Here is a 24,627-nt window from a genome sequence, read left to right on the forward strand (position 1 = left end):
TGTTAGGTTTGTAATCCATACACTTGCATTTTAATCTAGTTTGGTTATATCCAAACTGTCTTAGCTCGCATATTTGGTTATGTCCAAACACTTGTACGTTTTTTTATGTTTGATAGCTTGGTTACATCCAAACTATCTTAGCTCGCGCATTTGGTTATATCCAAACACTTGCATGTATTTCGTATATGTTATTTTATTTTTCAAGCTGATGGTATATATACCAATAATGCCCCCTTAATATCCTATGAATGTGGCCATAGGTTATTAAATTAAGAGAGATTGCAAAAAAAAAAAGCATATTAAACGAAATAAATCTTCATTTGACAAAATCCAAAAATAAACAAAATAGTACAACTAAACAAGCATGGTTACAGGCAACACCCTTCCTATAATAGTAAGGTTGTAAGTGTTGGCCATTCCATGCTCGCGGTACTAGACTTCCATCCAATCTCGCCAACTTGTAAACACTGGGTCGGATGACTGACTCTATCTGGTAGGGTCCTTCCCAATTTGGCCCGAGCACACCAGATGCTGGATCTCGCGTTGCCAAGAATACACGCATTAGCACTAAATCTCCTACACCGAATTTTTGATCCCGAACCCTTTTGTTGAAGTACCTGGTAGCTCGCTGTTGGCATGCAGGATTTTTTAGCTATGCTTCATTCCTTCTTTCTTTAATCAAGTCAAGAGTTTCTTCGAGTTGAGTGTGGTTTAAGGCTTGATCGTAAGCGAGGGCTCGAATTGTGGGAATTTCGACCTTAACTGGCAACATAGCCTCGCAACCGTACGCTAGAGAGAACAGGGTATGTCCCGTCGATGTTCGGGCAGTAGTTCTATATCCCCACAGGACTTGGGGCAATTCTTCGAGCCATCGTCCTTTTGCTTCTTCCAACTTTTTCTTTAGTGAACTCTTTAGAGTTTTGTTTACAACTTCGACCTGGCCGTTCGCCTGGGGATGGGCTACTGACGAAAAACTCTTTATCATTCTATTTTTTTGCAAAAGTTGGTAAACAGATCGTTGTCGACCTGGGTTCCGTTGTCGGATACAATTTTCCTCGGCATCCCGTATCGACATATGATTTTCTTCACTACAAAGTCAAGGACTTTTTTGGAGGTTATAGTTGCTAACAGTTCAGCTTCTGTCCACTACGTGAAGTAATCGACGGTGACTACCGCATACTTCACTCCGCCCTTGCCAGTTGGGAGAAAGCCTATGAGGTCGATTCCCTATACCGCAAATGGCCATGTGGAGGTCATCATAGTCAGCTCGAACGGTGGAGTTCGAGGAATTGTGGCGAATCGCTGGCACTTATCACACTTCTTTACGTAATCAAAAGAATCTGACTTGATGGTAGGCCAGAAATATCCTTGGCTTATGATTTTCTTGGACAACTATGCCCCCCAGTATGGTCTCCACAAAACCCTTCGCAAATTTCTTCAATGATTTTCTTGGCTTAGGGGGGAGTCACTCACCGAAGTAATGGCATGGAATATCCTCTTCTATACAGCCTTCCATCCATAATGGTGTAACGGGAGATTTGATACATCAACTTTCGAGCCTGGTTCTGATCTTTCGAAAGGACGTCGGTCTTGAGATATTTGACTATCGGAGTCATCCAGGTAGGCTCGGAATCAATCATGCATACGTCTTCCGACTCTAGCTCGTTAAAACTAGGTGCCAAGAGATGTTCAATTGGTACGATATTTAGCTCATCATTCTCGGTGGAGGTAGCGAGCCGAGCTAAGGCGTCCGCATTCGAGTTTTTTTCTCGGGGGACCTGTTCTATCGCATAGAAATCGAAGTGTTCCAATGTTGATTTTGCCTTTTCTAAATAAGTTGCCATTCTTGTACTGCGGGCCTGGTACTCTCCCAAAATTTGGTTAACCACTAGTTGGGAGTCGCTGTAGCAATGTATTACTTTAGCATTAAGCTCCTTGGCTATACGAAGTCCTGCCAGTAAAGCCTCGTATTCGGCCTCGTTATTTGATGCGTTGAAGTCAAATCTCAAGGCAGAATGAAATCTGCTTCCTGCAGGAGTGATCAAAATTACTCCTGCCCTCGATCCATTTTCATTAGATGACCCATCAACGTAAAGTTTCCACAGCTCGTGGGCCGGGGTTATAACTTCATCGTTGGTCATGCTAGTACATTCCACTATGAAGTCTTCCAAAGCTTGTGCCCTAATGGTCGTCCTTGGATGATAGATGATCTCGAATTGCCCGAGTTCAACTGCCCATTTAAGAAGTCGACCTGAAGCTTCTGGCTTAGACAAGACTTGTCTTAGTGGTTGATCAGTTAGTACATGGATGGGGTGCGCTTGAAAGTAGGGTCGAAGTTTCCGAGATGAGTGAAGTAAGCTGAGAGCTAGCTTTTCCATCAAGGGATATCTCGACTCTGCCCCCAGTAACCTTTTACTGACGTAATACACGGGCCTTTGCACCCTTTCTTCCTCTCGTACGAGCACTGCACTTATGGTGTGCTCGGTAGTGGCAAGATATAAGTACCGCACTTCTCCCGTAATAGGTTTTGATAAGATAAGGGGTTCTGCGAGGTGTTTCTTAAGCTCCTAGAAGGCCAACTCGCATTCTTCCGTCCATTCAAATTTCTTGGCTCCCCTCAACAGGTTGAAAAACGGAAGACAACGGTCTGTAGATTTCGAGATAAACCTACTTAGTGCCACCATTCTGCCGGTCAAACTCTGGACATCTTTGTGTTTTCGAGGTGAGGGCATATCAATCAGGGCCTGGATCTTGTCTGGGTTAGCTTCTATTCCTTGAGCGTTTACAATAAAACCCAGGAATTTTCCTGAGGATACTCCAAAGGAGCATTTGTGAGGGTTAAGCTTCATGTTATATTTCTGGAGCACGGCAAAGCATTCTTTGAGATCATCAACATGGTTATCGTTAAGTTGAGACTTGACTAACATGTCGTCAACATAAACTTCGATGGTGTTCCTTATTTTCTCTGAGAACATCATGTTTACGAGCCGCTGGTATGTGCCTCCAACATTTTTGAGCCCGAATGGAATGACGTTAGAATAGTATAACCCTTTATCTGTTATGAAGCTCGTATGTTCCTGGTCAGGGGCATGCATGGCAATATGGTTATACCCATAATAGGCATCCATGAATGACATTAGTCCATGCCCTGCCGTGGCATCCACAAGCTGGTCAATCCGTGGTAAAGGAAAGCAGTCCTTTGGACAGGCCTTGTTGAGGTCCGAGTAGTCAATGCAGGTTCGCCATGTCCCATTGGGCTTCGGGACCAGTACCGGATGGGCTACCCAATCGGGGTAAAAATCATTCCTAATGAATCAGTTTGCTTTAAACCTGTCGACTTCCTCTTTCGGTGCCTTTTTTCTATCATCGTCCAGCAGTCTTCGCTTTTGTTGCTTCGGTGGGAAGCTTTTATCGATATTTAACGCGTGGCTCACTATATTCGGACTTATTCCTACCATGTCCGAATGTGACCATGCAAAGACATCCGGGTTTTTCTTCAAAAAGCAAATTAATTGTTATTTAGTTTCTTCACGTAGATGTTTCCCGACCTTTATCGTTTTCGAGGGATCTGACTCTTCGACCTTCATTTCTTCGAGCTATTCTAATGGTTGGAGATCAGCTTTTTCTTCCACTCTTGGATCGATCTCTTCATCTATCTCCAAGACTGTCCCATCCTTATTCTGGATAACGACGAGTGCTTGTTCACTTGCCTGTTTCTTTCCTCTTATGAAAATGCTATAGCATTCCCTTCCAGCTAGCTGGTCTCCCTTCAGCATCCTGATGCCACTAGAAGTCGAGAACTTGATGGCCAGGTGCCTTACAGACGAGACTGCCCCCAGCCCTACTAGGGCGGGTCTCCCGAGCAGAACGTTGTAGGCCGATGGCAGGTCCACTACTACAAACTCCATCATCTTGGTTACTGAGACTGGGTAGTCTCCCAAGGTTACCAGAAGTTCGATGCACCACATACAGGCAATCCCCTCTCTTGAAAAACCGTACAAGGTCATTGCACAGGCTTTTAGGTCTCGAAGCGCGAGTCCCATCTTTTCTAAGGTGGCCTTATAAAGAATGTTCATTGAGCTCCCATTGTCTATGAGAACTCGGTGAACTCTCTTATTCACGAGCTGGAGAGTGATGACTAATGGGTCATTGTGGGGAAACTGAACATGGGACGCGTCGTCCTCAATAAAGGTTATCGGCTGAGATTCAATCTTTTGGCATTTTGGAGCTTCAGGTTCGGGTTCACAAGGAGACCCGTCCCCAGTTTTTAGCTCGTTCACATATTGCTTTTGGGCATTCCTGCCCATCCCTGCAAGATGAGGCCCGCCCGAGATGGTCATCACATCTTCTCCATCAATTGGAGGGGGCCTATCTTCTTCCCTTGCTCTGGAATTATTGTTTTGAGCAGGTTGCGGTGCAGCTACCCTCTGGCTAGTAGAAGCCTGATTATTACTCTGGTTTTTGACATACTGTCTGAAATAGCCTCTCGAGATTAAAACTTCGATCTCGTCCTTCAACTGCCTGCATTCATCAGTAGTGTGACCAGTGTCTCTGTGAAATCGACAGTACTTGCTGGAGTCCCTCTTGGACTTCTGATTTCTCATGGGGTCTGGACGCGTGAAAGGGACCTGGTTTTCATTAGCCAGGTATATATTCTCCTGAGACTCGTTGTGCTCGATGTACACTTTGTACACGAAGAAATACCTTTCCCCCTTCGTTCTTCTTTCTCTTGGAAGGGTTTTCCGCAGTAGGCTTTGAGGTTGGTGGGTCCACCGAGGTTGAGGCAGAGTTTACATTTATCGTTGTAGTTACGGGCTGAGAGGTCATATTCAGTGTCGACCTCGCCTCCTCTACATTGACAAACCTCTGAGCTCGCTTATTAAACTTGGTTAAGGACCTCACCTGTTTTCTCTGCATATCATCCCAGAGAGGACTTCCTGGCATTACTCTAGCTTGGACAGCCATCAGATGACTTCTGTCATCCATATTTCGAGCTTGGGCAACTTCCAAATTAAACCTCGTAAGGTAGCTTTTCAATGTTTCGCCTAACTGCTGTCGAACGTTAGTCAGAGTTGATGCCTCAGGTCTCACCCCCATCATGGCTCTGAACTGCTTCTTGAAATCCTTTGATAGCTGATCCCAAGAAGTGATTGAATGTCTTTTATATTTCTTGAACTAGCTTTCGGCTAGTCCCGTAAGCGATGCTGGAAATAACATGCATCTGAGCTTGTAACCCACGTTACTTGCTCTCATTATGGTATTGATTGTACTCAGATGGCTGTATGGGTCGGACTTCCCCTCAAAAGTTGGGACATGAGGGATCCAAAACCACTGAGGAAACGGAGTGTTGGAAATATGGGGAGCGAACGGTTCGAGCTCCACGTCAGAATCTTCATTCCGACCGACCTCGCCCATTTTGCAAAAGTCTGAAGGCCTTTTCCAACTGATCAATTCTTTCTTGGACTAGGTCCGCGACGGGTCTTGCCTGAAATTGGCTATCATTGATCACAATTCCAGGCTCGCGCCCTTGCAAGGGATCTTTAAGCCCATTTAGGCGATCTCTTAAGTACGGGTTTGACGGGTTACCATTATCCCGATTCTGATTCAAGTGTTCCCGCAGGTCGGAGCGATTCCTGTGGTTCCCAGTATTTTTTCGACCTCGATCATACATACTGACTGATCTGGTATCTCTTGAGTCATCACTTGCAAGGCTTGTCGCATGATTATTCCGAGATGGGTCCCTTTCATGCTGCCTCGTCTCTGTGATGCGAGACTGGGACATTTGACTCCTTGTAGATTGGGCGCCTCTCCGCTCCCTGAAGGCTTCTCTGCCACTTTGTCTCCTTCCCGCACGTCTTTCCTCATCATCTCGAACAGGTTGAGCATTCCTGCGAGGTGGCGAAGGGTATCTTATAAGTGATGGAGGGAATCGTATGGGTGACAGTGGCTGCCACCCATTTCAAGGCCTAGACGGTCCGGAGTTTACCCGAGTTAGGTTGGTAAGATTCTGCGTGTTACCAGGGATTTGAGTCCGAGCCTCTGTAAGGGCTCGGTTATTCCCAGTTCCCACTGGTCCCTCTGCAGTTGAATTAACCGGAGCCTTAGCTCGGGTACTTCTTCGGGGTCTCGAGGGAACGGATTGCTCTGCTGGTGCCGGAGTTGCTCTGGCCTCCTTGTGGCAGCATTTTTTCGAGGACGTCCACGAGGCCTGCGGGGAGGAACATGCACGTCCCTCGGAGGAGGGGCTTGGTTCTCACGCGGAGGTGGGGGCTGAGCCGCCTGGGCCTCTGCGGCTAACCTAGCCAACTCCTCATTCCGCTTATTGGCTTCGGCCAATTGTTTTTTCAGCTATCGGTTTTCAAGTTCCACAATGGGGACGTACCATTCAGGATTATAGTACATGTCCTCATCCCTTGGGGCTGGAGGTGCTGGAGGTCCCCGAGAATTGGAGGACTCGCTTCTTTCCTCAGTATCCAGGTTTACCATTGGCTGTTTCCCAGGGTGTCTTGGATAGTTTTCTTCAGGAATGTTTTGATCGTTTGCAGCCATAACTGTACATGGATTGTACTGCTTAAGGCTCTCAATGAAAGCACCAAACTGTTGATGCTGCTTTTCGTCAACTTAAAATGTAGAGCACGTAAACAGTAAAGAATTATGGCCAGAATAAAAAAAATAAAACAATGAGAGTTTTTTACGTGGTTCAGCAGTTAACTCTGCCTAGTCCACGAGTCTTTGTTATTAGAACATAGGAAATTTCTGGAAATCCTTCAGGGATGAATTCTCCAGAGTTTCTCTCAAGATCACAAAAATTCCATCCTTTACAAAGGTATATGACTCCTCTATTTATAGGGAAGATCTCATAATACTCTCCCACATGTTTTGGGAAGTTATTCTATATATTAATAAATTTAAGGGCTTTAAAGCTTGTAACTCCTATATACAAGGAAGCGTCCCCTGAAGACCAGGGGGCGTGTAACCGAATACTAAATATCCCTTTATTGTAGGGAAGTTACGACAATAATATTTCTTAAATGCATGGACTATGTCTCTTCAAGTGACCTATTAAGCCGTTTGAGACCAACGATTAGTATCATGCCTGTCATTCTCTGAGAAGTATAAGTGGCCTTATTTTCCCGAGATCAACTCGGAAAGGGTAGATACCACCGAGGCCGCCCTACCCTGAGCTCACACTCATGCCAAGCTCGGGCCACTTGGTCCGAGGCTGCCCATCTTCGAGGTTTCCACCTGTTTTGAAGATTCGGCATCTAGATTACGAGCATGTATTTTGACTATCGCGAACTCACCCCTGACGGATCCAGCATTCGAGGTTACAACCTCAAGTCTCGAAATCAGCGTGTAACATAAATTATTTTCTTGTTTATAAAAATGAAATAAATTTATTTAATTACAAATAATTTTTTAATTTATATATATTTCAAAAATTATAATATATGTAATATTAGTAGGTATATATTTTTTTATACTTATTTCATACCCAAATAAATTATATATATTGTTTAAATAAATTAATATATTTTAAAATTTCAGTAATATAAAAAAAATTAGACTATCTTTAATAATGTATTTTTTTATAATGACATGGTAGGTTGGTTCTACACAACCGACCTACCATGTCACATGAGAAGTCGTTTCACACACAACCGACCTACCATGTCCTCTAAAATATTATTACAGAGATACCCTATATTATTTTAGAAATTTTTTCATTTTAAATTATAAATATTATTAAATTAAAATATTTTCTTGTGTTATAAAAATGAAATATTTTTTTTTATTACAAATAATTTATTAATTTATTTATATTTCAAAAATTATAATATATGTAATATTAATAAGTATATAATTTTTTATACTTATTTCTGTTACACCTAGATTTCGAGCCATAAGATTTGTGATCTCAAAAGCTGGATTTGTAAGGAATGGACTCGTAATGTCCGGAACACGTGTCCACAACCTAGGTACCGAGCCTGCGAAGCAGACGCAACTTCGAAGATGGTAGCCTCGAAGCCATTACAAGCTCGAAAGACAGACACCAGAACACGTCTGATCTCGAATGGCCTCGGATCAGGGGGTCCGAACCTGACATAAGTATGAGCTCGAAGTAGCGTGATCTCCGGAAGATGTCACAGCTCGAAAGTTAATGAGAGACCCAGGTGGGAACAGCACTATCAATATAGATTGATAACTTGGGATATTCCAGCGAGTCATTCTGGAGAGACACGGTCTGCATTGATTGTTGTAAATCCCCTATAATAAAGGGATATTTATTATGAAGTTATACGCCCCCTGATCTTTAGGGGACGTTTCCTTATATATAGGATCACAGGCTTTTAATGCCATTAAATTTATTTACATATAAAGAATAACTTCCCGAAGTATGTGGGATAGTATTCTGAAACCTCCTCTATATATAGAGAGGTCATGTACCATTGTAAAGGACCGAATTTTTGTGATCTTGAGAGAAACTCTGGAGAATTCATTCTTAAAGGATTTCCAGAAATCATCTTAAGTTTTAATAACAAAGACTCGTGGACTAGGTAGAGTTAACTGCTGAACCATGTAAAAAATCCCATTTGTGTTATCATATTTTTCTTGGCCATAACCAATTTTTGTTTTCGTGCTCTTATTTCACTGTTGATGAAAAGCGGCGTCAAAAATTTGGTGCTTTCATTGAGAGCCTTAAGCATTCAGTCCCTGAACAAGTTATGGCCGCTAATAATCAAAACGTTCCTGAAGAAAATTATCCGAGACGTCCTGGGAAACAGCCAATGGAAAACCCAGATGTTGAAGAGAGAAGCGGATCCTCTGATTCTCGGGGACCACCCGCACCACCAAGAGATGAGGATATGTATTACAATCCTAAGCGATATGTTCCCATTGTGGAACTTGAGAACCGGCAGTTGAAACAGTAGTTGGCAGAAGCCAACAAGCGGAATGAGGTGTTGGCAAGGATAGCTGCCGAGGCGCAGGCGGCTCAGCCCCCGCCTCCGCGCGAAAACCAAGCCCCTCCTCCGAGGGACGTGCATGTTCCTCCCTGTAGACCCCGTGGGCGTCCACGGAAGAATGCTGCCACAAGAAGGCAGGAGCAACCTTCTGCACCAGCAGATCAGTCGGCCCCCTCTAGGCCCCAGAGAAGTACCCGGGCTAGGGCCCCGGTTAATCCACCTACGGAAGTTCCTGTAGGAACTGAGAACAACCGAGCCCCTGTAGAGGCTCGGACTCAAGTCCCTGGGAGCGCACCAAATGTAACCAACCCATCTCGGGCGAACTCCGTACCATCAAGGCCGCGAAATGGGTGGCAGCCATCGTCACCCATACGGTTCCCTCCATCGCTATAAGATATCCTTCACCTCCTCGCAGGAATGCCTAACCAGTTTGGAATCAGGACGAAAGGCGTGCGAGGAGGAGACGAGGAAACGGGGAAGCTTTCCAGGAGCGGAGAAGCGCCCTATCTGAAAGAAGTCAAACATCTCGGTCTCGCACGACAAAAACGAGGCAGCACGAAAAAGACTGATCTCGAAATAATCATGAAATAAGTTTTACTAGTGATGACTCTGGAGATACCAGATCGGTCAGCATGCATGATCGAAGCCAAAAGAATACTGGGAGTCGCAAGAATCGCTTCGACCTACGGGAACACTTGAATCAAAGTCGGGGAAATGTTAACCCGATAAACCCGGACCTGAGGGATCACTTAAATAGGCGTAAGGACCCCCTACGGAGGCGCGAGCCTGGAATTGTAATCGACGACAACCGATTCCAGACAAGACCCCTCGCGGACCCAGTCCAGGAAAGAATTTATCAGCTAGAAAAGGCCTTTAGGCTTTTGAAAAATGAGCAAGGTCAGGATCGATATGAAGATTCTGATGAGGAGCTTGAACCGTTCGCTCCCCATATATCCAACACTCCATTTCCCCAAGGATTTTGGATCCCTCACATCCCAACGTTCGAGGGAAAGTCTGACCCGTACAGTTATTTGGGTACGTTCAATACCATAATGAGAGCATGTAACGTGGGTTACGAGCTCAGATGCATGCTATTTCCGGCATCACTGATAGGACCAGCCAAAAGCTGGTTCGAAAAATATAAAAGACACTCAATAACTTCTTGGGATTAGTTGTCTAAAGACTTCAAGAAGCAGTTCAGAGCCACGATGGGGGTTAGACCTAAGGCGTCAACCCTGACTAACATTCGGCAGTAGCCGGGAGAGACATTGAAAAGTTACCTTACAAGGTTTAACTTGGAAGTTGCTCGAGCTCGGAATGTAGATGACAGTGGTCACTTAATGGCTGTCCAAGCTGGAATTACACCAGGAAGTGCTCTCTAGGACGACATGAAGAGAAAACCGGTGAGGTCTCTGACCAAGTTTAACAGACGGGCACAGAGGTTTGTCAATGTAGAGGAAGCGAGGTCGACACTTATTGTGACTTCCCAGCCCGTAACTACAACGATAAACGTGATCTCTGCTTCAACCTCGACAAGACCCATCAGCTTCAAGGCCTGCTGCGGAAAACCCTTCCAAGAGAAAAAAGAATGAAGGGAGTAACCCCGAGGCCGAAGGAGGAAAGAAAATGAAGGGGGAAAGATATTTCTCCATGTACAGAGTGTACACTGATCTCAAGGAGTCTCGGGAGAACATATACCTGGCTAATGAAAACCAGGTCCCCTTCAGGCGTCCGGACCCAATGAGAAATCAGAAGTCCAAGAAGGACTCCAGCAAATATTACCGATTTCATAGAGACACCAGGCATACTACTGATGAATGTTGACAACTGAAAGACGAGATCGAAGGAATGATCTCGAGGGGTTACTTCAGAAAATATGTCAAGAACCAAAGTACTAATCAAGCGACTGCGAGCCAGAGAACAGCCGCGCCGCAGGCCACACAGAACAACAATTCCCGAGCTAGGGAAGAGGATAGGCCCCCACCAATAGATGGAGAAGACGTGATAACCATCTCGGGAGGGCCACATCTCGCGGGCATGGGCAGAAATTCCCAAAAGAGATACGTTAACGAGCTGAGCACTAGGGACGGGTCTCCATATGAACCCGAACCTAGAGCTCCAAAAAGTGAAAGGGTTGAATCTCAACCAATAACCTTCACTTAGGAAGAAACGTCCCATGTTCAGTTTCCTCACCATGATCCGCTGGTCATCACTCTCCAGCTAGCAAACAAAAGGGTCCACCGAGTTCTCATAGACAATGGGAGCTCAGTTAACATTCTCTATAATGCAACCCTTGAAAAGATGGGACTCTCCCTTCGTGACCTGAAAGCATGTTCGACTACGCTATACGGCTTTTCAGGAGAGGGAACCGCCTGCATGGGGGCCATCGAACTCCCCGTGACCTTGGCAGACTACCCATGCTCAACAACCAAGATGATGGAGTTCGTAGTAGTAGACCTGCCTTCGACCTACAACGTGCTGCTTGGAAGACCCGCCCTGGTTGTGCTAGGGGCAGTCTCTTCCATGAGGCATCTGGCTGTTAAGTTCCCGACCCCTAGTGGTGTCGAAACATTAAAGGGAGATCAGTTAGCTGGGAGGGAATGCTACAGCATTTCCTTAAGAGGAAAGAAACAGACGAGCGCACAGGCACTCGTCATTATTCAAAGTAAAGACGGGACGGTCTTAGAGATTTATGAAGAGATCGATCCAAGGGTTGAGGAGAAAGTTGACCTCGAACCCTTGGAAGAGCTCAAAGAGATTTAGCTCGAGGAGTCAGATCCTTCGAAAAAGGTAAAGGTTGGAAAACACCTCCAGGAAGAGACAAAATAGCAACTAATCTGCTTTTTAAAGAGAAACCAGGAAGTCTTCACATGGTCACATTCGGACATGGTAGGGATATGTCCGAATATAGCAAGCCACGCACTAAATATAGACAAAAGCTTCCTCCGAAGCAACAAAAGCGAAGACAGCTGGATGACGACAGAAAGAAGGCACTGAAGGAGGAGGTCGACAGGTTAAAAGCAAACCGATTCATTAGGGATGCTTTTTACCCTGACTGGGTAGCCAGTCCGGTGTTGGTCCCAAAGTCTAATGGGACGTGGCAAACTTGTATTGACTATTCAGACCTCAACAAAGCTTGCCTGAAGGACTGTTTTCCATTACCGAGGATTGACCAGCTCGTGGATGCCACGGCGGGGCATGGACTGATGTCGTTCATGGATGCCTATTCTGGATATAACCAGATTCCCATGCATGCCCCCGACCAGGAACATACAAGCTTCATAATGGATAAGGGGCTATACTGCTATAATGTCATGCCATTCGGGCTCAAAAATGCTGGGGCCACATACCAGCGGCTCGTGAATATGATGTTTTAAGAACAAATAGGGAACAACATGGAAGTTTATGTTGACGACATGCTTGTCAAGTCTCAACTTAACAATAACCATGTTAGTGACCTCGAAGAGTGCTTTGGCGTGCTCCGGAAGTATAACATGAAACTGAACCCTCATAAGTGCACCTTCAGCGTATCTTCAGGAAAATTCCTGGGCTTTATCGTGAACGCTCGTGGAATAGAAGCCAACCCTGACAAGATCCAGGCCCTGATTGATATGCCCTCACCTCGAAGACACAAGGATGGTCAAAGTTTGACCGGCAGGATGGCAGCCCTAAGTAGGTTCATATCAAAATCTACGGACCGTTGTCTTCCGTTTTTCAACCTTTTGAGGGGAGGTAAGAAATTTGAATGGACAAAGGAGTGCGAGCTGGCTGTCCAAGAGCTTAAAAAGCACCTCGCAGAACCCCCCATCTTATCAAAACCTGTTACGGGAGAAGTACTCTACCTATACCTTTTCACCACCAAACACGCAATAAGTGCAGTGCTCGTGCGAGAAGAAGAGAACGTACAGAGACCCATCTATTACATCAGCAAAAGGTTACTGGGGGCAGAGTTGAGATACCCCTTGATGGAAAAGCTGGCTCTCAGCTTAATTTATTCATCTCGTAAACTTCGAACCTACTTTCAGGCGCACCCCATCCATGTGCTGACCGATCAACCACTTAGGCAAATCCTGTCTAAACCGGAGGCTTCAGGTCGACTTCTTAAATAGGCGGTTGAGCTCGGATAGTTCGAGATGACCTACCACCCGAGGACGACCATTAGGGCAGAGACATTGGTAGACTTTATAGTTGAATGTACTGGCATGGCCAACGACGAGGTTATAACCCCGGCCCACGAGCTTTGGAAACTTTACGTCGACGGCTCATTTAATGAAAATGGATCGGGGGTAGGGGTCATTTTGATTACCCCCGCAGGGAGTAGATTTCATTCCACCTTAAGATTTAGCTTCAAAGCATCGAATAACGAGGCCGAATATGAGGCTATATTGGCGGGACTTCACATAGCCAAAGAGCTCAAAGCTAAAGCAATACATTGTTACAGCGACTCCCAGCTTGTGGTTAATCAAATCTTGGGAGAATACCAGGCTCGTGGCACGAAAATGGCAGCTTATTTAGAGAAGGAAAAATCCGCATTGGAACATTTCGAGTTTTACGCAATCGAATAGGTTCCCCGAGAGAAGAACGCAAATGTAGATGCCTTAGCTCGGCTCGCTACTTCCACCGAGAATGATGAGCTAAACGTTGTGCCCATAGAACACCTCTCGGCACCTAGCATTAACAAGTCGGAGGAGGAAGACGTGTGTATGATTGAGTCCGAGCCTACGTGGATGACCCCGATAGTTGAATATCTCGAGACCGGCGTCCTTCCAAAAGACCGGAACCAGGCTCGAAAGTTAATGTATCAGCTTCCTCGTTACACCATTTTGGATGGAAAGCTATATAGAAGGGGGTATTCCATGCCATTAATACGGTGTGTAACTCCACCCGAAGCCAAGAAAATCATCGAAGAAATTCATGAAGGGTTCTGTGGAGACCATACCGGGGGGCATAGCCTGTCCAAGAAAATCATACGCCAAGGATATTTCTGGCCTACCATTAAATCCGATTCATTCGAGTATGTAAAGAAATGCGACAAATGCCAGAGATTCACCACGATTCCTTGAGCTCCACCATCCGAGCTGACCATGATGACTTCCCCATGGCCATTCGCGGTGTAGGGAATCGACCTCATAGGTTCTCTCCCAACTGGCAAGGGCAGTGTGAAATATGTTGTGGTCGCCGTGGATTACTTCACAAAATGGACGGAGGCTGAACCGTTGGCAACGATAACTTCCAAAAAGGTCCTTGACTTCGTGGTAAAAAACATCATATGCCGATATGGGATGCCGAGGAAAATTGTATCCGACAACGGAACCCAGTTCGATAGCGACTTATTTACCAACTTTTGCGAGAAGAATTGAATAATAATGAGTTTTTCGTCAGTGGCTCATCCTCAGGTGAATGGCCAGGTCGAGGCTGTAAACAAAACTCTCAAATGTTCACTAAAGAAAAAGTTGGAGGAAGCAAAGGGATGATGGCCCAAAGAGTTGCCCCAAGTCCTATGGGGATATAGGACTACAGCTCGAACATCAACAGGACATACCCCGTTCTCGCTAGCATACGGTTGCGAAGCTCTGCTGCCTATCGAGGTCAAAATCCCTAAAATATGAACTCACATTTATGACCAAAGCTCGAACCATACTCAGCTCGAAGAAACCTTAGACTTGATTGAAGAAAAAAGAAACGAAGCTCAGTTGAGAAACGCTGCCTACTAGCAACGAGCTACCAGATACTTCAACAAGAGGGTTCGAGATCGAAAGTTCGGTGTGGGAGACCTGGTGTTAAGACGCGTATTTTTGGCAACGTGAGATCTAGCAGCTGGTGTGCTCAGGCCAAATTGGGAAGGACCATACCAGATAGAGTCAGTCATCCGGCCCAGTGTTTACAAACTAGCAAGATTGGATGGGAGCTTGGTACCGCGAGCATGGAATGTCGAACACCTAAGACCTTACTACCAATAGTATAGGAAGGATGTCGCCTGTAACCATGATTATTTATTAGTACTATTTTGTTTACTTTTGAATTCCATCAAATAAAGATCCATTTCGTTCCATATGTTATATTTCTCTTTATTTTTGCAATCTCTCTTAATTTAATAACCTATGGTCACACTCGTAGGATATTAAGGGGGCATCATTGGTATATATACCATTAGCTTGAAAAATAAAATAACATACATGAAATGCATGCAAGCGTTTGGAGAAAACCAAATGCGCCAGTTGGGACGGCATGGATATAACCAAGCTGTTAAAAACCAAGCCGTTAAAAACGTACAAGTGTTTGGATGTAACCAAATGCGTGAGCTAGGATAATTTGGATATAACCGAATTATTAAAAACATACAAGTGAATGGATTACAAACCAATCACAACCTTAAAGGGTTTGGAACAAACCAGCTAGAACTAATCGACGATAAGTTGGAACCTAAACCTACTTCGAGATAAGTCGAGATCGAGGTTGGAATATCTTATGAAAAAATAGTTTCGAACTCATAACCTCGGAACAATAACCGAGGATGAGAAAAATTAACTAAGCAATAAGATATAACTAAACCGTTTGCATTACACACCATACAAGTACTTTCGGGTTCATGGTAAAAGTAATATCCGACCTTGATAAACAACGAGATCGGAAACGGATAATTCGAGCAAACGATGCATGAATGCATTGAGTCTCAAGCCTAAATCCAAACTATGTTTGTATGAATAAATAAACATATACGATTCCTTAATATAAAATGTGCAAAATATTTCGAGCCAAGAAATGTAAAGCATATGTATTAAAAAATTTTAAAAAAAATTGTATCAGCCCTACAGGCATAAATTAAAGAAATTACAAAAATAATGGGACGCAGCCCCGAGGTGAGGTTCTGGAGAGAGCAGTTCCCTTGGCCTTCTCAGCATCAGCAACACTAGACCCCTCAGGATGATTAGCATGACTATCCTTCTAAGCAGCCTCCCGAGCAGCTTCACTCGCCTAAAGGCGGGCATTCCACCGCTCTACATACTTCGCCTCAAGGGGACCTAGGAAGCTGGTGTCGAGGTCGGCATTATCGACCCAAATTTTGTACATGGCCTGGTCCACTGCCTTTTCCCTCTTCTCTTTGAACTCGTCAAGGAGGCAGGCCTTCTCGCTTTCCATGATGTCGAAAGTGGCAGCTTTCTCCTCCTCTAGTTTAGCATTAGCCCTCTCTAGTTCCGCAAGACGAGACTTTGCCTATTCAAGCTCGACCTTTATTTTCTCCAGTTCCGATAGACGAGTCTTCCCCTGTTCAAGCTCGGTCTTCACCTTCTCAAACTCGATCTTCAATTCTTTGAGTTCATCAGCCATTTTAAGCTTGAGATCCCTCGACTCTTGGGCCAGAGACATGCTCGTATGCACCTCGTTGGTCAGCTTATAATTAAGTTGTGCTGAAATGACAAGGGCCTTAAACACAAAGAATGAATTAAAGCACAAACCAAGACATAAGCAATTAAAGGAGAGTTGCGAAAATTACCGCGGCGGTAAGTTCAATACTCTTATCATAAAGAGTATTGCAGTTTGGGGCCTTGTGCACAAGATCCCAGTGGTCAATGCCGAACCCTGAAAAACTCTGACCCACTCGAGAAAGGACGTCCGAACTAAGTACAGCTCCTTGGGTCCCAGCAGTGCCATCAAGCACGAACTCTTCAACATGAGGTTGGGCCGACGGCAGGGTGACCTTGGAAACTGAGGGTTTCTTCGGAGGCTGGCCGATTACTAGCTGAGTTGCGATTGGAGAAAGCGTAGCAGGAGTGGTCGAAACAGATGCTTCGACCTGGACATTCGGCTCCTCGGCTGTGCTCGCAGTAGCCTGAGCCGTTGGGGTCTTCTCGGTGCGTCTGGGGACCTTGGATGGCTGATCAGACCTCCGCGAGGCTCTTGGGCGCTTACTCTTTTGAGCTCCAGCTCCCTCATCACTGAAAAGCACAGCATCAAGGTCGGGATCCATAGTGCCTGCACAGTTCCAATCGAAGTTAAACATAATGTTAACAAAACTTGGAAGATAAAAAAAAACCTAGTAAAGAAAGACCTAACTAGAACTCTCCCCCGAGCTTGAGCTTGGAGACCATGAAATTCCCGCATCTTCAGAAGAGGCGGGGGGAGTACCTTCCCTATAGGTAGACGTCAACCTCGAAAGGTCCCTATAGTCATTGGTCCCATATTGGACGGCTTTCCCGTCCCACACCTCGTTCAGACTGTACATAGTGTCATATTTCCCGAGCCAACTATCAAACCTATGAACTCGGTCATCTAACCATGTCCATATATAGAAGTGGTCCCTATCATCCAGGCATAAAACTAACCTATCGGGTTTGTGTTTTAATAAGGTGGGGGACCACATTTTCGAGCTAAGGATGATTGTACCTTGATCATCCGAGTCCGAGCTCGAGGCTTCGTCGGCGAACCAGAAGCGGGGGCCTCACCTCTCTCCTCGGAGGGAGGATGCCAGTTGGCAGTGGCACGAGCTCCCAGAGGTGATACTTTTTATTGGACCAATCCAAGGTGGACTGGCCATCTCCCAAAAGCCCACAAGCTCGTAGCTTACTCTCATGCAAAAGATATGAGAGAGACCTCCTGCCATAAGGGAGTTGGAGCAGAGTCTCTCTATGCTCCTTCATCGCGTCGTCAGGAGTAGGACGGTGAAAGTTGGCTGGAAAATAAGGCACATTTCAACTAAGTACGAACCTACAAACAAAAGTCCGAGCACAGAGATAAAGAAGGTTGGGATACTTACAGATCCGTCTGAATGAGTAATATTGAGACGGTGATAGGTCATCTGTCCAGAAGAAGGCCTTCTTAAAGTCAGGTGGATGGTTAGGAAGGTCCTCAAACACCTTTTTCTCTTTGGGGTAGCTCGAAAGATAGTAGAAGTCATCTCCTCCCCGAGCTCGGGAGGGGTTGCTTTTCAGAAAGAAGAGATACAAAATCTCCTGTGGTGAAGGTCCTTTCCACTTCAACTTGTGGTATAACGACCTCAGGGCAGACAGAACCCTGTAAGAATTGGTGTTGAGCTGGAATGGAGCCAGCCCAACAAAGTCCGTGAAGTCCTTGAAGAATGACTTCAAAGGCAGTAGCGCTCCTGCCTTCATGTGCTCCTAGCTCCATGCCGCATACCTCAGCCAGTTGTCAGGATTTCCATTTCCTGGGGCACGACAGCTTCGCTCACTAGAGGTGGGAGCTCGACACCTTAGGGTGCTTGACAGCCTGAGACCGTGAAAGGCCAGGATATCAGTTACCTAGTTTATTGAGGTAACCGAGCTCCAGTAGTGCTCAGCTTCAAAAAATTCCCTCCTCGGTTGCGAGGTAGAAGGCTCCCCCATCAGTGAGAATTGGAGCTCTCCCGGACTATACGCAACGGTCACTTTTAACCTAGGGTCGAGGGGGATCGGCCTGGGTCCTGAATCAGATTCAGGATAAAGGGCCTCGCGAAGGGTTTTTCTCTTCCTTTCTATGACCACAACTATTTGGCGGCGATAGTGAGCTCGGGTCTCCTCCTGTTTGCGGGCGAGATCGTATTCGCGAATCAGACGTTGATTCTGAGCAAACACCGACTCTGGCTCGCCCTTTTTGGTGAGTAAGGATTTGCCAGCAACGACCCCCACCATCTTTCCAGATTCTGTGACATCTAGCGAGAAAGAAAAAATGGTGAGGGCCATGCATGCAAGGGTTCAAGAATAGCGAGCTTGACAAGAAAAACTTGGAGAGTGCTCGGGTACGGAACGAGCTCAATACTAAAAGCCCGGTTAAGAGTCAGAACGTGTATTCTACGAGTAAAAGGAGGAGAGTGGATAAATTTTTTGAAAATCCTGAAATATCAGGGAAAAAGGGTGACGGTTATTCAGGGATGGTAATCTTGGGTATCGTACGTTCTTTAAAACCAAGATTTTGTACCCGATATCTTGGTGTGCAAGATATGTCTTTTAAATTTTGAAACCCAGAAAAAAGAGACCTTGTTCTACACCAAAACTGGATTTGGAACCAGTGACTTAAACCTAGCGTGGAAACTTAAACGTGAAAGCCTATCGGTCAAAAGTTTCCTAGCGTGACAAACTAAGAAAGTAAACTAGTGCATTCCCAGAAATAAAAGAATAACGCAGACAGAAACCGGCATAAAGGAAAATAAAAAGATCAGATACTTACACAATGATGGCGATTGTAGACAAATCGTTGATTGAAGGAGAGGCTGCAGGTATGACCTTACGGTCTCGAGCAAACTGGTGGTCCTTTGTTTCTTCGGCTGGGAGAACATGCACAAGCAAAAGGTCCCCTGGGATGGTTTCTGGTTTTGCCTCTTTTCTTTCTTCTGATGAGTGCAAAATAAGAGGAAGACGATAACTGGGGTCTTATATATAGATGGTAAAAAAAAAGGGGGGGATTAATCTGAGCCATTGAACAAAATCCTTATAAAAACCAACAGATAGGGATTGATGACATGATGGTACCAAAAAGGTGGCAGGCGAACGATCGTGGGCGGATTTCCAAGGTACTCGAGTACCTTGAATGAGCAATGCCCAACTGACACGTGTCCATTTTCAAGTGTGTGATGGTGCGGTTTCCGAAGAAAGTAGTTCAAAAGTTTCCTTCTCATAGGATTCAAACAAATACTTTTGAGGGGGCAAAATGTTACACCCAGATTTCGAGCCATAAGATTTGTGATCTCGAAAGCTGGATTTGTAAGGAATGGACTCGTAATGTCCGGAACACATGTCCGCAACCTAGGTACCGAGCCTGCGAAGCAGACGCAACTTCGAAGATGGTAGCCTCGAAGCCATTACAAGCTCGAAAGACAGACACCAGAACACGTCTGATCTCGGATGGCCTCAGATCAGGGGGTCCGAACCTGACATAAGTATGAGCTCGAAGTAGCGTGATCTCCGGAAGATGTCACAGCTCGAAAGTTAATGAGAGACCCAGGTGGAAACAGCACTGTCAATATAGATTGATAACTTGGGATATTCCAGTGACTCATTTTGGGGAGACACGGTCTGCATTGATTGTTGTAAATCCCCTATAATAAAGGGATATTTATTATGAAGTTATACGCCCCCTGATCTTCAGGGGACGTTTCCTTGTATATAGGATCACAGGCTTTTAACGCCATTAAATTTATTTACATATAAAGAATAACTTCTTGAAGTATGTGGGATAGTATTCTGAAACCTCCTCTATAAATAAAGGAGACTTGTATAATTTTCATAAGAAGTCATAATAAATAGGTCTGAGATATGTTTGTCTTAGAATAAGTTTTTGCCTTAGAGCCTATTAGGTAAAGTGCTAACATGTTTCTTTTAACTGTTAGAACTCTGCTACGATATCGCTCCGAAGATCTGCACGCACCAACGGAAACGCCTCCAACGCTGTTCCAGCAACCAATGAAGCCCTCCAGTTCGCAGAAGGGGAGTGCAAGCTACTGCTAGCCGCAACGCGCTGGCACCGCCAGCTGACAACACTGCAGAGATCGCCAAACTGCGACAACAAGTCGAGGAACTTTTGCAACAACAATGCGAACAGGCTCAAACTCAGCCTTAGCCTCCGCAGCAGCCATAGCCACAACAAATGGCCTCAGCACCCCAACAAGTTGGTCCATATGGGGGATGGCCAGTGACGAACTACGCGCCATATCCAGTACCAAACATGGAGCCAATGTATGAGAGGTTCCTCCACGTTCCTTAGCGTGCTGCTTGCGGAACCTCTCATACATTGGCTCCATGTTTGGTACTGGATATGGCGCGTAGTTCATCACTGGCCATCCCCCATATGGACCAACTTGTTGGGGTGCTAAGGCCATTTGTTGTGGCTGCGACTGCGGCTGCGGCGGAGGCTGAGGCTGAGTTTGAGCCTGTTGGCATTGTTGCTGCAAAAGTTCCTCGACTTGTTGTCGCAGTCTGGCGATCTCTGCAGTGTTGTCAGCTGGCGGTGTCGGCGCGTTGCGGCTAGCAGTAGCATGCACTCCCCTTCTGCGAACTGGAGGGGCTTCATTGGTTGCTGGAACAGCGTTGGAGGCGTTTCCGTTGGTGCGTGCAGATCTTTGGAGCGATATCGTAGCAGAGTTCTAACAGTTAAAAGAAACATGTTAGAACTTTACCTAATAGGCTCTAAGGCAAAAACTTATTCTAAGACAAACATATCTCGGACCTATTTATTATGACTTCTTATGAAAATTATACAAGTCTCCTTTATTATTAAAATGGGTTTCTATACTTAGAAAAACAAGTCATCTTTATTTTCTATGTGTGTTTCTAATCATCCTATATGACTTAATTCTCAGGCTCGAAACTCATCTTTGTTCCAAAGTTAACCATATCGAGGGAGGGCTGGGATCAGTAAAATCGTTCCCACTACTAAGGCCCCCTAACTCTCAATAAGGAAACTTGGTTCATTGATTTGTATCCACCCTCACCGAACTTAGTCATTATTCATTTTATTTAGTATTTATTATGATTGCAAAAATAAAATCAAACTCATACATGATAATAAAATAACATGAAATTAATTTGGAAAAAATAGTTTTCACTTATTACAATCTTAAAATAAAGAAAGAAATAAAACAAACAATGAAAACTACTATTCTAAAAATTGGGATCTTGTACATCCGATCCTTCATCTAGCATATCGTCATCTATCTCCTCATAATCATCATTGTCCTGTGCATCAAAATGTCCTCTAGGAAGGTTTGTGAAAATCCTATTTTTTTGCTCATTTGTAAACTGAAATTCTGATTTTGCAGTGAACCTAATTAAGAGGAAGTAATATCGCATTGCTACTGGCAGTTCGTCCTCATCATTCATGGTTTCCCATATTTCTTCTAAGGCTGCTATTACAGGATGAAAATCTTTAAATAGTCTAATTATTAATACATATTGTTCTGTTGCTCTCATCATTATTTGCTTAGACTCTTGAAGATGACCTATTTCTTTGTGGAACAAGAGCAATCTTCGAGTGATTCTTTCTCGTGCTCCTACGGTGTTTCTTGTCTCCCTTATTCTTTTTAAAGCCTTAATGGCTCGAATATCCTGATAGGTTAAAGCTCCGTTCATACTTAACTGAAAACATAAATACTAAAAATCGTTAGCTATACACATAAGCAAAATAACTATAACTTAAATACTTACTTGGCAGTCAGATTCTGAGCTTTTGAGTGTGTGTATCGAGGAGAACTTCATGCGAAGGAACCGTTGCTCTGATACTAACTGTTATGACCCAACTACTCTAGAATTTTGGACCATTAACGAAAACTATACATAAATACTAATTCTTAACAACACTTACAAGTGAAAAAGATCATACTTTATTAAAGGCTTGAAAAAAACAAATTGTTAAACTTACATAAACTCAAAGCAGGATATGGGATCCCATTATTTTAAAAAGAAAACATAACTTAATTGAAATGAAAAGAGATTACATAAATAGCTGCGGAAAAATACACATAAACCATAAATAAAGACTACATCCTCGAAATCGAAACTCTCGACTCCTTGAATCCATTCATCACCGATACACATTCCCCAAGCATCCACGAACCTTTCCCGCCACTATAGCTATTTTCCTGCACATATAAACATAAAAGGAATGAGCCTAATGCTCAGCAAGGAAAATCTAACACATAACCGTACACATAAAATTCATAAGGTAACATAAAACATACTATAACACTTATGTCACATACATACTATAATGGCCATTATTACTTGGGGTCCCATAAACTAAACAAGTCATATGCCCAATAGATTAGTGGGGTCTTGCTAGCTAATCAAGTCATATGCCCATAATCTATTTGGGGCTTGTTAGTCATATAGGTCATATGCCCAAGTCTACAATCATACTTAACATAACATATTACATAACATAAAATCATAAGATAACATATAAAAGCATATAACACATAAATCCTATCCTATTTTCCTAACCAAAATACCGGGATATGAGGACAGAGTTGGGACTTAGGAACACTCCTAAAAACCATTTATAACAGGGTGAGTAAATTGAAGAAAATGGATGAAAAGAATGGAAGGACTATACCATTGAGAAGCCTCGAGCTTGGGCTCGGATGATCAAGGTACAATCATCCTAAGCTCGAAAATGTGGTCCCCCACCCTATTAAAACACAAACCCGGTAGGTTAGTATTATGCAAGGACGATAGGGACCATTTCTATATATGGACTTGGGTAGATGATCAGGTTCATAGGTTTGATAGTTGGCTCGAGAAGTATGACACTATGTACAGTCCGAATGAGGTGTGGGACGGAATAGCCGTCCAATATGGGACCAATGACTATAGGGACCTTTCGAGGTTGACATCCACATATAGGGATGGTACTCCCCCCGCCTCTTCTGAAGATGGGGGAATTTCATGGTCTCCGAGCTTAAGCTCGGGGGAGAATTCCAGTTAGGTCTTTCTCCACTTGGTTTTTTCTTTTATATCATGCAAGTTTGATAGCACTATGCTTAACCTCGATGGAACCATGCAGGCGCTATGGATTCTGACCTCGACAATATTCTTGAGAGTGGCGGTTCCAAGAGGAGCAAACGCCCTAGGAGGTCGCGAAAGGTTGACCGGCCTGCCAAGGTCCTTAAGAGGACCGAAAAGACACCTCCTCCCCCAGCTCCACTTGCCACGAATTCCACTGTGGTGCCGACCTCATAGGTCAGTGCCTCCGTTATGGCCGAGCCTCAACCTCCTGTAGTGGTTCACCCGACACTCGGTCCACCCCCCAAAAAGCCTTCTGCTTCTCTAACTCACAAGCTGTCTGTTTCTACTCACATTGAGGAGTATTTGATTGACAATGCTGCTGGATCCCATGGGGCTACGCTGGCTTCGGACGTCTTGTCCCGAGTGGGCCAGAGTTTTAGCAGTTTCGACGCTCCCCAATGGCAATTTTTGAACAACGCCCGAGACTGCATCGCCCTCTACGAGAAGAGTATCAAGCTTGCCGCCGCGGTAACTTTTCTTCCCCCCTTTTCTTTTTCTTAGTAATATTTAGAGACGGTCCGAGTGTTAATGATGATTTTTTTTTTGTGTGTCAGACTCTTGCTGTTTCTGCCCAGCTCAACTATAAGTTGAACAACGAGATCCATTCGAGCAAGTCCTATGCTTAGGAGGCGAAGGATCTTCAACTCAAAGTTAGTGATGATCTAAAGGCAGCAAATGCAAAGCTTGAGGCAGGAGCTGAGGAGCTTAAGGCCAAGGCATCCGAGCTTGAGAAGCTAAATGCTAGGCTCGCGGAGCTTGAGAAGGAGAACACTCAGCTCCAAGAGGCTAACAAAAAGCTCGAAGAAGACCAGGCTGCCACTTTTGATATAATTGAGGGTGAAAGGGCTCGCCTCCTTGCCGAGTATAAAGACAAGAAGGACCAGGCGGTTGATTTGGCCATGTACAGAATGTGAGCCAATAATGAAGACCTCGATACTAGATTCCTAGGTCCTCTTGAGGCAAAGCTCCTTGATAAGTGGAATGACGGCTTGAGGCTGAGGAGGCTGCTCAGGAGGCTGCCACCGAGGCTGCTCAGAAGGATAGTCATGCTATTCGTCCTGAGGGGTCAAATGCCACTGATGCTGAGAAGGCCAAGGAGACTGCTCCTTCTTGAATCTCATCTTGGGGCTGCGTCCCTTTATTTTTGTAATTGTTTTATTTTATGCCCG

Source organism: Humulus lupulus, chromosome 3 (assembly GCF_963169125.1).
Source record: "Humulus lupulus chromosome 3, drHumLupu1.1, whole genome shotgun sequence".
Classification (NCBI taxonomy): Eukaryota; Viridiplantae; Streptophyta; class Magnoliopsida; order Rosales; family Cannabaceae; genus Humulus; species Humulus lupulus.